This window comes from Monodon monoceros, unplaced genomic scaffold (genome assembly GCF_005190385.1).
Source record: "Monodon monoceros isolate NGI ecotype Baffin Bay Population unplaced genomic scaffold, NGI_Narwhal_1 Super_Scaffold_12, whole genome shotgun sequence".
NCBI classification, from domain to species: domain Eukaryota; kingdom Metazoa; phylum Chordata; class Mammalia; order Artiodactyla; family Monodontidae; genus Monodon; species Monodon monoceros.
Genome location: NW_021703768.1, coordinates 155231958 through 155247288, shown reverse-complemented (window position 1 = coordinate 155247288; position 15331 = coordinate 155231958). Strand labels below are relative to the sequence as shown.

General features: G+C 46.7%; 2 non-coding genes across 2 annotated transcripts; both read left to right on the top strand.

Annotated features, from left to right (window-relative positions):
- Positions 1–5715: 5715 nt before the first annotated feature.
- TRNAL-CAA lies at positions 5716–5821 on the top strand. The gene is made up of 2 exons: positions 5716–5753; positions 5776–5821. It is a non-coding gene; the product is annotated as a tRNA-Leu (tRNA).
- Positions 5822–6125: 304 nt separating this feature from the next.
- Positions 6126–6197, top strand: TRNAE-CUC. Its single transcript has one exon. It is a non-coding gene; the product is annotated as a tRNA-Glu (tRNA).
- Positions 6198–15331: the final 9134 nt, after the last annotated feature.

Here is a 15331-nt window from a genome sequence, read left to right as displayed (position 1 = left end):
GGAGTAACTGCTTAACAGGTACAAGGTATGCTTTTGTGATGATGAAAATATTTTGGAGATAGTGGTTGTACAACATAGTGAATGTACTAAATGCTACTTTGAATAGTTAATTTTATGTTATATCAATTCTCCTCAGTTTTTTTTAAAATAAATGTATTTATTTATTTATGGCTGTGTTGGGTCTTCATTGCTGTGCGCGGGCTCTCTCTAGTTGCGGCGAGTGGGGACTACTCTTCGTTGCGGTGTGCAGGCTTTTCATTGCAGTGGCTTCTCTTCTTGCGGTGCTCGGGCTCTAGGCGCACGGGCTTCAGTAGTTGTGGTGCACTGGCTTCAGTAGTTGTGGAATGCGGGCTCAGTAGTTGTGGCTCGCGGGCTCTAGAGCACAGGCTCAGTAGTTGTGGCTCAGGGGCTTACTTGCTCTGCCGCATGTGGGATCTTCCCAGACCAGGGCTTGAACCCATGTCCCCTGCATTGGTAGGTGGATGCTTAACCACTGTGCCACCAGGGAAGTCCCTCCTCAGTTTTTTTTTTTTTAAACAAACAAAAACCATGAGAAGTAGTCTTCACCACACGGCCAGAGGGGTCCAGAGAATGCTAAGAAGTATAACAACACAGGATCATTGCCATCAGTACAACACATTATGTAATGTCTGTTTTCAGACAAACCCAAACCTTGATTCTGTGGTCTCCTGCAGCTAGCATTCCGTATTGCTGATGCCATTTAGGGCAGAACACCTCCCAAAGGGCATCAATATGTACTGTCGTCACCTCCAGTCTGTCCTCCAAACTCACCAGAACCCTGCTCCACTGGGCTCTCAAGGCACTCTCAGCAGCATTGGACGGTTGATCACTTTTCTCTTCCTCTACCCTCTTTCTCCACATGGCTTCTACAACACCACAGTGTCCTCTTTTTCTTTCTTTCCCACTGGCCATTCTTTCTCAGCCTACTATGCTGCTTCCTCCTCTTTCTCAACTTATTGGAATGTCCCAGGGCTCAGCCTTTGGCCTCTATACCTACTTTCTAGGTGAGCTCATCCTGTTTTATGCCTTTTTTTTTTTTTGCCCCAGGCAGCACGCGGGACCTTATTTCCCCGACCAGGGATCGAACCCGTGTCCCCTGAAGTGGGAGCGCAGGGTCCTAACCACTGGACTGCCAGCGAATTCCCTGTTTTATGGCAGGGATACAAATAAATACAATTTATTGGCCAATGACCTTCCACTTCATATCTCCCACTGTACTCCAGATGCTTGTATCTATCTGCTACTTGACTCCTCTAACAGGCATTTAAAATTTTTTTTAATTTAATTTATTTTTTTATACAGCAGGTTTTTATTAGTTATCCATTTTATGCATATTAGTGTATATATGTCAATCCCAATCTCCCAATTCATCACACCACCCGCCCACCTCCCGCCACTTTCCCCCCTTGGTGTCCATACGTTTGTTCTCCACATCTGTGTCTCTATTTCTGCCCTGCAAACCAGTTCATCTGCACCATTTTTTTAGGTTCCACGTATATGCGTTAATATATGATATTTGTTTTTCTCTTTCTGACTTACTTCACTCTGTATGACACTCTCTAGATCCATCCACATCTCTACAAATGACCCAATTTCGTTCCTTTTTATGGCTGAGTAATATTCCATTGTATATATGTACCACATATTGTTTATCCATCTGTCTGTCGATTAACACTTAGGTTGCTTCCATGTCCTGGCTATTGTAAATAGTGCTGCAATGAACATTGGGGTGCATGGGTCTTTTTGAATTATGGTTTTCTCAGGGCATATGCCCAGTAGTGGGACTGCTGGGTCATATGGTAGATCTATTTTTAGTTTTTTAAGGAACCTCCATACTGTTCTCCATAGTGGCTGTATCAATTTACATTCTGACCAACAGGGCAAGAGGGTTCCCTTTTCTCCACACCCTCTCCAGCCTTTGTTGTTTGTAGATTTTCTGATGATGCCCATTCTAACTGGTGTGAGGTGATACCTCACTGTAGTTTTGATTTGCATTTCTCTAATGATTAGTGATGACCAACAGGCAACTTAAACTTGAAGATCAAAAACAATACTCTCCCTCCTCCACAGTCTGCCTCCTCCCTGCCTTCCCTATTAGCCAATTGCTCAGACCCAAATTCCTCTAGGTACACGCCACTTCTTTACTTCTTGTGCATCAACAAATCTTATTGGCTCCATCTTAGAAATATATCCAGAATTCAACTATCTCTCACCACCTGGCCTGCTGTTCCCCTGGTCCATCCAAGGGAGCTTGCACTAGCTTCTCAACTCTTCTCCCTGCTTCATTCATGCACTCTGCAGTCCACTCTCCATATAGCAGGCAGAGGATCCTTGGAAAGCAGGCCATATCTTACCAAACCTCAGCTCTCCTCTTCACTCAGGCTGGCACCAGGCCCTCTCATTCAGTTCCAGCCACATTGTCTGTTTTGCACTCCTTTCTGGCCTTTGCATCTGTTCTCTCTCTCCACAGATATTCTATCTGGTTGCTCCCTGACTCTCTTCAAATGTCTGCTCAAAAGCCACATCCTGAGAGGCCTTCTGAACCACTTACATCTCTCTCTACCCTTCTTTCTCTATTTTTCTTCACAGTACTTATCACTCCCCACATATAATTATTTTGTTTATTTTCCATCTTTCTTTGCTGGAACGTGAGCTTCTTGAGCGCAGACATTTTGTTTTCTTCTCTGGTGTATCCCTAGTCCTTACCCTCCAGGGTCTCAGAGGATTTTCTGGGTGAGCTAGAAGGAATGAAGGCAGATCAAGCATGTTGAGGAAAAAGCAGCTAGCTCACTGGGGTACATGGGAGACTGTGAGGTAAGGTCAGGCTGGTCAGACGTTCCTGAAGGCCAAGTAGGCCACCAGAGAAATTAGGATATTATTGTCAGGGGAGGGAAAATATCCCTCCCCTTCTCTCAATGCTTATGTCCTCCCTTCAGTTAAGGCTCCAATGTGAAAGAAATGATTATCCAAAACTTGAAAATAGAAAAGAGATTATTAGTGTGACAAAAGTTCCCTCTTTGAGCAAAATTTAGTCAGGCTCCTCTGAGCCCTCTTTTCAACTAGGCCTTGACCTTGCGCTTCCATGTCCTGCCTTGTAGAGTCTAATTTTAATAAGAATCCTGCTAGTTAGTCTAGTGAGGATCCCCCCACCTCTAATACCTGATCACCCTCCACAGCTAATCAAGTTCCTCATCCCCACCATTCTCCAGGTGATATCTGATGACCCAGGCCTGCAGGAATCCTATTAAATCAGTTTAGCAAGAATCTCTCTACTCTTGATGTCTCTTCTTAGCCATTTTCCATCCAGAGACCCCACCGTGCTCCTTAGCCAGAAATCCCCACCTTTCCTTGCTGTATTTGGAATTGAGCCCAGTTCTATTATATAAGGTCTCTTTTCCCCTATTGCAATAGTTCCTGGATAAAATATGTTTTTAATGCTTTAACTGTTATTCAGCTCTGATTCTCTTGGACACTAGGTGTCCTTACAGCTTAGCATTGTCTAGCAGATCTTTTGGGGATTATCTGATTCCATGTGCACCTTTGATTGGCTTCTACTGACTTTATTTCACAATTCCATATGGGTAGAAATTAACCTGTAGAAAACCGATAGTAATGCAAATGGTTTCTGTCTGAGTGCAAGGCCAAAGGTTCCTATTTATAGCAATACAAGTAAAATTTGTCAAGAGATGCACCTGATTTATCTCTGGTGGAAAAAAACAACCCCAAAGTAGTGACCATACCTTAAACATCACAGTTTATTATACCCTTAATATATTAACCTATCTTGCATCTGTTAGCAATCTCTTTTCAACATTCCTTTGGCTGACTATTAAAAGAATAATGGGGGACTTCCCTGATGGCACAGTGGTTGGGAGTCTGCCTGCCAATGTGAGGGGACACGGGTTCGAGCACTGGTCTGGGAGGATCCCACATGCCGCAGAGCAACTAGGCCGTGTGCCACAACTGCTGAGCCTGCGCCCTGGAACCCATGAGCCACAGCTACTGAGCCCACGAGCCACAACTGCTGAAGCCCACATGTCTAGAGCCCGTGCTCCCCAACGGGAGAGGTCACTGCAATTAGAGGCCCGCGCAACGCAACGAAGAGTAGCCCCTGCTCGCTGCAGCTAGAGAAAGCCTGCATGCAGCAATGCAGACCCAACGCAGCCATAAAAAAAATTTTTAAAAATGATGTCTTCAAAATCTCCTTTGAATTGGTTATAACATCTTACAGAGCCCCTCATTAATGAGTTGAGTAAAATCTTGATACATGTGCATCATTCATATATTTGCATGGGAGTCATGTGTTTTACTTTTCGAAAATTATTTTTAGAAAAAGTCACTGCAGTGAGGTCTTACTTGATCAAGCCGGTCTAAAAATAGACCTCCACCATCTCATTGCCCTGCTTTTGTTTTGTCCTTACAGCCTGTATGTTTGTTTGTGCTGACTGTTCCCTTCACCGGCAGTCAGCTTGCCAGGGCAGGGACTTTGTTCACTGCTATATCAATAACGACTCAATGAACAAATGAATGAATGAGTGAGTGAACGGTATGTGGTCTGGAGCACAGGAGTGGGGTCTTTCCATTTGATGCTAAAGCACTCTTGCTATCTTTGCACTCTTTTGTTAACTGCTCCCCTGAACTCTTTTTAAACTAGGCCTGTCTTTCGGACTTCCATGTTTCTCTCAACAATGTCCATTTTTAGCAAGAATCCTGCTAAATATGTTTAACCAGAATGCCCCATCCTTGATATATGATCACCCTGAATATATAATGGGGCTCCTTGTCCTCTACCATCTGCCAGGTGATATCTGATATTCTGGCCTACCTTCAGCAAGAACCCTGTTAGATCGGTTTGTACAGAATCCCCCCCTTAGTAATTTTCCATCCAATGACGCCCCCCCCCCCCAACCTCTCTCTTTGGCTATAAATTTCCACTCTCTCTTGTTGTACTCAGAGCTGAGTCTAATCTCTCCTCCCCCACTGCAAGACCCTGGTGCAGTGGTACCTACACATATCTTGATAACTCCTCCCTTGAATAAAGTCTTCCTTACAGTGCTTTGACAAGTGTCATGAATGAATTTTTTTTCTTGAACACTGATCTCCCCATTATCTCTAACCACGGCTGGGGGACTTGGCAGAGGAAGAGGGGTGCACCTTAAGAGGATGGGTATGCCAGGGACAATAACGCAGAAAGCCCTAATAATTTTGAAATAACAACAGTAATCACTGTCGCTTACTCTGTGGCAAGCGTACATTCCAGTGCTTTCCTTGTATTCACTCGTCTAGCCAGTTTTCGAAGCTAGGGCCAGGAATGTGTGGCGGGGACCCGGGATCTGGCAGTGGCGGGTAGCCCGGGTGGGCTGCATCCTGGCGCTTTCTCTTTGCCTTTGCTGCTATAGTTTCCCTCCTTTGCTGGGCCGGGTGGGCACTAACCCCTCTGGTTTTCTAGAGGGATTGTCCTTGCTTCTGGAGATCCGGCTCGATTTCTGGCTTCGCCCGGGAGAGCGAGGCTGGGCACTCCGGAGTGCCCGGTGTCCTCCAAGAGCTCCGCGGCTGGCGGCCGGCGCCCAGCAGGCGGTTCTCCTTCGCCCTGGCCGGGCGGATCCAGCAACAGCCCGCCCGGACCGTGAGGCGGGGCCGCGCAGCAGACTGCCGCAGGAAGCAGGCTCTCTATGAGTAAACAGCTCACAGCGTGTCAGGATGGCCGAGTGGTCTAAGGCGCCAGACTCAAGGTGTGTACCTTCCCTGTGGGCATTCTGGTCTCCGAATGGAGGCGTGGGTTCGAATCCCACTTCTGACAGGCGTTTTTTACCACTTTCGGCTAGGCTGGCTAACATACTTAAGCGCATTTCCCCCGCGCTACTGGCGGTTTTTTTTTTGTTTTTTTTTTCCTGTTTTCTGAGAAGGCGGCCATATTCAGACTTTACCGTTCCTGCTGTTCTCCACTGCCTGTTTTCTCGGATTTACAGTGGCCAAGAGACTGTCTAGGTGGAAGAGGGAGGCGGTCTAAGTACCCGAGGTTCATGTAATCATATTCACGAACCCAGTTTACGTCACACCTTTTACACTTAGTCTAGCCCGATGTAGAAGCTGCTCTCATGTGCTCCCTGGTGGTCTAGTGGTTAGGATTCGGCGCTCTCACCGCCGCGGCCCGGGTTCGATTCCCGGTCAGGGAAAGCTCTGTTTTTGTTTCAACTTAACCTCAAAAATACAGTATTTGCTTTCTTTTTGGGAGAAAGGAATTACCAGAGGTGAGAGTTACTCTGGTTAACGGGTGCTAGCTGTGTGTGAATCATTGTCCTATACCTACAATACCTTAATTAGGAAGGGAAGAACATTGTGGACAGCACTAAATGATCCCAAAAGAAAACCCTGGTGCTGCCACAAGTGCCAGTCTTCCAATGCCCAGGGTCAAAAAAAATCTCCCCGAATGCCCAAACTACCATTAGAATGGCAGATGTCATCTAGAGGGGGGACTCAGGAAGGTCTTAGCTCCTGACAATGGCTCAGACAAGTTTTGCTATGAAAAGAAGTCAGGAGATTCTCTCCCACCCCAACATCTACCTTTTTATTTTGAAAGTAAATTGAAATAATTAAAACAATGACCCAACGAACACCGGTGTTCTTTCTACCTACATACGACATAAGTTAATATTTTGCCACATTTTCTCTTTCTCTCTAGACAGATAGAGCTTCCCCAGCCTCCCATCCATTTGAAAGTTGCAGACAGTATTACACTACTCCATGTCACACCTGAGAAAATTAACGTTAACTTGTCATCATCAGATACCAGTGCACGTGCAAATTTCCCCTAATTGTTCCCAAAATATCTTTTATAGCTGCTTTTTAAACGTTTTTATTCTAGAAATTTTCCCTGCCCATTTTTCTATTGTGACACCTGTGGAAAATAATCTACTTTAATAATAAAAACACTGGTCACACTTAAGTTCTATCTTAATAGTTGTATAATATTTTGACCCTCTATGCTTAATTTGTTGTTTTTCAAAGTATTCATTTCTCCCTGGGTACCTTTTTTAGCGCTCCAGGCCAGAGCTGTTAGGATATATTCTACCTCCATATTAGTTACAAGCGGGCTTGCCAAACGACCCCAGGCCTTGGACAAATAATTTTGCCTCTGCTTTTCTGTGTGCTAGCAGTTGGCTTTTTTTGTAATCTAGCCTTGTGTGGAGTATAGCATGGTGAATGATGGCTGGTGGTCAGGTTGAGCTGAGTTCAAGTTCTGACTGGACTTTTCAGAAGGCAAGATGTCTATCCTCTCTAAGCTTTAGTTTTCTCATCTATAAAACTGGCCAATCAAAGGATGAAGAAGAAAGAGAATGAAAATCCATCTAACCTTTAAGTTTCATTTTGAAATCTTCCCTCATCTTCAAAAGGAATTGGAAGGAATCTAAAAATAAAAAACAAAGGATTTTTTAAGAGCTGGGAAGACATACATCTAAATGTAACTGATTTTCTGTACGTGGTAGGATTATGAAAAATTTAAATTTTCTTTGCTGTAATGTCATGCATTTGCTGATTTTTCTACCATGAGTATATAAAACTTATTAGTAGAAGAATAATACAACTTATTTGAAAAATTGCTCACACCTTACACAAAAATCAACTCAAAATGAGTCATAGATTTAAATGTAACACATAAAACTATAAAAACTTTATAAGAAAACAGGAGAAAACGTTTAGGACCTAGGGCTTAGTGAAGAGGTCTTAGAAATGACAATAAAAACATGATCCACAAAAGAAAATATTAAATTGGACCTCATCAAAATGAAAAACTTATTCTGCAAAAGACCTTGTTAAGAGGATGTAAAGACAAGCAACAAACAGGAAAAAAAATTTGCAAACGACATATCTGACAAAGGGCTTATATCTAGGATATAATAGAGAACTCTCAAAACTCAATGGTAAAAGAGCAAACAATCCAATTAGAAAATGAGCAAATGACATGACAAGACATTTATGTTCAACGTTATTGAAGTGCAAATTAAAATCACAATGAGATATCACCACAAACTTTTCAGAATAGCTAAAATAAAAAGCAGTGATAACACCAAGTGCTAGCGAGGATGAAGGGAAAGTAGATCACTTATTCATTGTTAGTGGGAATGTAAATGGTATAGCCATTTAGGAAAGAGTCTGACAATATTTTACAAAACTAAACATGAACTTACCATATGACCCAACAATTACATACTTAGGCCTTTATCCCAGAGCAGTGAAAGCTGATATTCACAGAAAAACCTGTACACAAATGTTCTTGGCACCCTTATTTGTAACAGCCAAAAGACAGGGAAACAGGGAACAACTGAAATGCCCTTCAATAGGTGAATGGTTAAACAAATGGTGGTACCACCATACCACAGAATGCTACTCAGCACTAACAACAAATAAACTATCAATGCAGGATACAACTTGGATATACCTCAGGGAATTATGTAGAGTGAAAAAGTCAATCTCAAAAGGTCACATACTGCATGATTCTATTTATATAAGATTCTACAAATGATAAGATTATAGTGACTGAAAACAGATTAGTTGTTGCTAGGGATTGTGTTTATTGGGGGGTAGGGAGTGGGGTGGAGGTGACTACAGAGGCATAGCAAGAGGGAGATCTTTGTGTTGATGAAATAGCTCTGTATCTTGATTGTTACATGCTCCCTACATAATGGATGATATCAGCCTTCAGCAGATATAATCCAGGAAGAAGCCCACCTCTGGCATCCCAAGGTTTTTCCTATTTTATTTCTGACAAACACCATCATCTGTCACTTGTCACACTTATTTGAACATGTGTCATAGTCCCTGCTATGGACTGAACATTTTTGTTGCCCCCCCAAATTCTTATGTTGAAACCTAATCCCCAATATGATGGTAGTCAGAGGTGGCAATTTGGGAGGTGATTAGTTCATGAGGGATGAGCCCTCATGAATGTCATTAGTGCCCTTATAAAAAAGACCCCAGAGAACTCCCTTGCTCCTGCCACTGTGTGAGGACACAGCAAGAAACTGGGGTCCCAGTAGGCAGGCCCAAATCTGCTGAATCTGCTGGCACCTTAATCTTGGATTTTCTAGACTCCAAGATTATAAGAAATAAATGTCTATTGTTTATAAGCCACTCAGTTTATTATATTTTTGTTATAGCAGCCCTTATGGAATAAGACAGTCCCTAAGCTTGTCTCCAAGTTCACCAAAGGCAGGATTTGGGTCTGATTCACCAGATTTCAGAGCCACTGTCAGAGTGGTTGTTTAATCCATGTGAACTTCATGTGTACAGTGAGATAGACTGGGGACTCAGTGAGACTGGGGGTGCCAGCCCCTACGGAGGTGAACACGAGGAAGGAGATAGAAGCCACACCATGTAGGGAAGTGGTTGAGGTATGGGTCCGTCAATGTTGGGAAAGTCAATCACCAATGAGGCCTGAGTGTCTCTGCACATTCCTGTTGGATATGCTTAAAATGCAAGGCCCTGACTGCTCTTTGCTCGGGCTGTTTCTCAGAGCTGTGTTTTAGTGAGCAACGTTGAGGGATGAGATAATGCCTCCTCCCCCACCTCCTACTCACCCCCCACAAACGCTTACTGCTTGCTATACAACTGGTCAATTTTCTGAGTTCAGTGTTCCTCAGCTGCAATGCAACGCCACTAAATGCATGGTGTCTACCTGGGTACCTCTGCGTTGCCCCCATTGGGACTTGGTGGCTTGGGGTGCTCATGCTACTTGCTGTGCATGAGTAATAAAATCCTTTGCCTCTGACCCATGAGTCTTCTGCCAGCATCCATGAAACTGTGGCAAGCTAACTTGTTAGCTTACAAGTAGGATAAGATCCCAGACCCTCCCAGCTGGAGGAGGGTTCTTGGATACCTTGTTGTTCTGTCCTAGCCTCAGACTCTAAAGAGAATGGCACTTTCTCAGCTGGTTCTGAAGGTACATTTTTGCCTTTGGTGATGAACTCTCCTTTAACCTCATAATCACCTGGCCCCTTCTTGTGACCCTCTGGGTGATTACTCATACTTCCAAGAGGTCCTTTAGGGACATAATTCAGGCCAGGTCACTGCCAAATGATGGGCCTCTTTAGACCTCATGCATCTGTCTGCCTGAAAGTTCTCATCAATATTGACTCCATCTATCTGCCTCCTCACCCCTCAGCGCTGCCAGGCAAAGAAGATCCAGGGGGATAGGAAAAGGATGGAGGGCAGACCATGCAGTTTTGATGCTGTGCATTCTGAGAACTTCTATCACTCGAGCATTCAACATATTCATCGCTGAATGTCAACAATGTGAATTGTTGTTTCAGGAATACAAAGAAGAATAAGACAGAGCCACTGAGTGTAGAAGCAAGAAGGTTTGGGGTTAGATGACTTAGGTTTTGATCCCTCTGGACCAGCATTTGTGACCGCAGGCAAGTTATTTAACCTCTTGGAAAATCAGTTTTCCTCATCTATAAAATGGAGTAATATTAGAATATGTACACTGGGGGTTGCTTTAATAATGTGGAAAAGCATTGAGCATGTTGCTGGCCACAAGGTTGCCTCCATCTAAGTCCCCAACTTCTCTTAAAATTCACAGTCACGGGAGATGGAGGAGTAGACGTGGGGAGGGGAGGTAGGACTAGACTCAGATTAAAGGAATAACAGAGGAGCCAAGGACCCCAGACAAGGTCCTTGGAAATCAAAGCCCTCCCTAACTCTCAGCACTCAATTCTATAATTATTTCGATGCCGCCCAGAATGTAGGTAAAACACTTAGTGATTGCCTTAAACTTAATGAATGCTTTACTGTTTTAATCACTATATCACACGTTGTTGTCGTTGAGACATTGCCAATAAATCCAAGGTCATGGGTGGCCAAATATTAGATGGACTCTGTTCCTTGGCCTTATGTGGCACCTCTTGGTTGGCATCTTTGGAAAAAGGTGGAGATAAAGTGAGAGAGTGGATTTTGAGACCTTTCCTGGTGGACCATGGTGACCAGAGTTACTCCAATTCCTGGTGTCGTAAAGTTGGCTATAGCTCCTTTTTTTTTTTTTAATTGAAGTATAGTTGATTTACAGTATTGTGTTTCAGGTGTAGCTGTAGCTCCATTTTGGAGTGGGGTTCTTTTGGGTCTCTGGGGTCCTTGGTCAAAGCCATGCCCACAGCCTCTTGGATGTTCTGTGTTGCCCTGAGTCCTGATTTGATTGCTGTGTCAATCCAGCTGGGGGGCAGGGTTGTGTGCTCCCCAGCAAAGTGGACCTGTCCTTCTGGCTTGCAGAGTTCCTGGGCATAGTTTACATATTGGTGGGGAGTGAAGGAGGCAAAGCCGCCCATGGAGTAGGGGTCCTGGCTCCAATGCTTGACCGTGGAATAGGGGCACAGGGCCCACACCTCCTCCTTGGGGAGATCATGGACTACTGCCAGGTCGTCCAGGACAATATCAATTGCCCGGGCACGTCCATGACAGCGAAGAAAGAGGAGTCATCATCCAGGGTATAGGAGGCCAGGATGACCCCTGTGCCGTTGGGGAAGATGTGGTTGGCATAGAAGATGAAGAGAAGGCTGGTCGGTGCTGGACTTTCCCCCTAAGATCCCTTTGTGCTCCCAGAAATGCTGCGTGCAGGTCAGGATCACTTTGGTTGCACTGCTGTAGTGGACGGATCGCAGTGCGTCCCAGTCGCCATGGGAGAGAGGTGGCCTGAAACAGAGGAGTCAGGCAGCCTTGGCTGTGGTGGCTAAAATCAGGTAATCGGCGGTCAGACGTGCCCCGGTCTGCAGAGGGTCAGGCATTCGGTAGGTGACGTGGATGTGGTCTCCGTACGACTCAACCTCCTCTGCTGGCGAGTGGAGCTGGACTGTCCCGGGCAAGAGGGCAGCATGTAGGGCCTGGGGGAGCTGGTCAAAGCCCCCAGCGATTTCATCAAACCTGAGAGTGAGCAGGAAAGGGAGAGACAGGGAAGCAGGTTGATGGACAAGGCCAGGCAGAGGATGGGCCATTTGGACTGTACAGAGGCTGAGCTCTCTAATGGACCTGCTCTAGCCTGTGTGTTAGGGAGGTAAGCCATTGGCAAAAGAAGGGCATGCCGGGTAGGGTGGCTCTTAGCTCCAGGGAACTAGAGATAGGTGCCATTTGGGGGCTGACAAGTCAGAAAACTGCATTCCCTCTGGGCAGGTACAGCCCCTTGCCAGAGCCTCAGGCTTGAAACGTGGATCATGCCTGGCTCGCAGTCACACACACACCCCGCCCCCCGCCTCCTCAAGTGGTCACCCCACTCGGCCTGCCTTAAGACCCTCCTCTTCCTTCCATTTTCCCTTTAGGACAGTCCCTGGCCTGAATATAAATGGATTTACCCTGAAAAAAATTCTGGGAGGAAGGGAGAAGATGCTATTGGGAAAAGAAGGAGACCGGATGCTCAAATAACTGAGCCAGTCCCCTTGGCCACTGAAGGCTTGCAGGGTCTGTTGCCCTCTCACGAATATCTGTAGCCTTTTTTTTTGCAGGAATTGGGTCACAGAACCCTGAGGGAGAGTGAATTCCGGTCTATTTTATCTCTGTAGCTCCAGACCATCCTGACAGCCACCAGGGGTTTGGTGGTTGGGGTCTGGAGTTAGCACCCCTGATACATCTTCCTGGGATGAAAGACAGTGAGACCCCTTGTAAGGACCTTCATCTCTGTAACCAGAGAGCAGGTGAGGCCCAGAGCAAAGTAGATCTGTAGCTTCCTGATGTGACTGCCTCTTAGCCAGAGATTCTTAAAGTGGGGATCCTAGACAGAAAGACAGAAAGCAGCAGCAGACCTTGAAACATGTCAGAAATGCATGTTCTAAGGTCCTAGCCCAGATCTACTGAATCAGAGACTCAGAGTGGGGCTCAGCCTTCTGTGTTTAACAAGACCCCTACTGATTCTGAGGCTCATTGGAGTTTGGAAACCCCTGCTTTCCCCTCTTCCCCATTTCTTTTGGGATTTTCCACCAGATTTATCTGAACTTTCTTTCGACCACTGTCCTGGTTAGTAATTGGCTAACCCATGCCCATTTTCCCATTTCTCCACCCCATTTCCCACTGGGGCTCCTGGAAGAGGGAGGTGATGGCATGCAGTGTCTCCAAGAAGGCCTCGTAGTAGCCAACATCTGCATTCGGCAGGTCCCCAGTCATCTGCACGGCCCCCCGGCTCAGGTTCCCCGACTTAATCAGGTATCCCTGCAACCAGCCGACCACGTGCAAGGAGAGAAGCCAGGGGAGTCAGATCGTCTGGAAGCCAACATGAGAACCCTTGCTTTGCGTCCAGGGACAGGCAGAAACAGAATTGGACAGAGTGGAAAGGCTAGACCATTCAGCCGGGCCCCTTGGGGCTGCCACGGGTCTACTTGTACTAGGCTCTGACAGTCTCAAAATGCTCTCCTTTGTCCTAATAACAGGAAAACAGCTAACTTTCAGGGCTACTTCCCACATACACACCCTCTGATGAGCCCTTCACTTGTATGAGCCTCATATAATCCTAAGAAGTAGCTTATCATCCCTGTTTTACAGGTGGGGGAACTGAGGCCCAGTCTTCCTGTCAACTGCAAGTATGTTGGGCTGCTTACACTGATCTGGAGGAATCTAGGTACTGAGTAATTTTTCTCACCCTGCCCTCATCCCCCACCATCACACTGTGGTCCTGGCTAGCCCACCAGCAAGTGACCCTGAAGTTCTCCGTGTGGAAGTGCCCATTGAGGATTGTGCCCTATGCTTCATCCCTGCTCCTTTCTCCCAAGCAAGGCCAGAGTTCACACAACAGAACTGGCCGGGAGGGCTTCACCTGTTAGGGTGACCAACTGTTCAGCTTGCCGAGGGCTGAGGGGTGTCCAGGGATGATCTGGTACCCTTGTCACCAGTGCAGCAGCCCTGGAGGCTGGGCACTCGGGGGGCAGTCCTGACAGGGACTGCCAGGATGACAGGGCATGGCTGGTCTCGCCTTAACCTGGGCAAAAACCTCTATCAAACATACATGTTTAGGGCTTCCCTGGTGGCGCAGTGGTTGAGAGTCCGCCTGCCGATGCAGGGGACACGGGTTCGTGCCCCGGTCCGGGAGGATCCCGCATGCCGCGGAGCGGCTGGGCCCGTGAGCCATGGCCACTGAGCCTGCGCGTCCAGAGCCTGTGCTCTGCAACAGGAGAGTCCACAACAGTGAGAGGCCCGTACACCGCAAAACAAACAAACAAACAAACAAAAAACCATGCATGTTTAAACCAGAGACAAGGTGGCAGGGCCCCACCATCCCAGGAAAAGCAACATCACAAAGTTCCCGGAGACACGCTTCAAGATTTGCAGTGTAGACAACCAGAACCCAGAGAGGGTGGTAGGTTCCCTACCTCTGTGCATGGGGTGTGTGGGAGGTGGGGGGTGAGGGTGGGCAACTGAGAATCTTCTCTAGCTTGACTTATTCTCCAAGCCCTGTACCTCTCCTCCCTTTTTCCTTCCCTCCTCCCCTGTTTCCCTTCCCCCCTTCCTTCCCCTCCCTCCCACCACCATTGTCCTCCAGGAGCTTACATTCTAGCAGGGGAAGCAGACCATAAACAAATTAAACAAGTAAAATATTCACTACAGTGTGATAAGCATTAGGGTGGAAAATATTGCAGAGAAAGGAAGATGGGAGGGTGCCAGATGGGAGGAACCTCAGTTCAAAGTGGACACTTGAGCCATGACCTGAAGAAGGTTGAGGGGCAAGCCATGTGATATCTGCAGGAAGAGCATTCCAGGCAGAGGGAACGGCCAATGCCAAGGCCTTGCGGGTGTGCTTGGCTGAGTACGAAACAGCAAGAGGTTGGAGTAGGTGGGTGAGGAAGGACCCCCTCTCCATCTTGGGCAGCCCTGAGCCACAGGCGGGACTATGCCCAGGGGCAGGGTCTGTGCACAGGCTCCCTCTGGCTGCCTGCTGGGGAGGGTGGGTCAAGGGTTAACATGTTTCTCCTGCTACAAGCTGGAAAGAGGGTGGGTGGTCCTGCCATGTTTTCCATAGATTGTGACAGGGTGGGCTGTGGGCAGCAGGAAGTGTGTCCCAGGACTGACCTTGGTGGAGAAGGAGTCGTACTTCTCCAGCACCTGGCTGCAGCTACTGCTTTTCAGCTCCTCCACCACCTGGGCATGGAGGAAGGAGGGGCATTCAGTGAGAACCAAACCCCACCCCACACGGGCACTCACCTCAGCCTGGTCCAGCCCCCGATGTTCCCACTCCCTCACTCATGCTTCTACTTGTGTGTACGTCCAAGGTTGGTTTATATATGTTCTCTCCTGGATTCAAGGACTTTGTCCCACAACTAGTCTGAATGTCCCGAAGGTG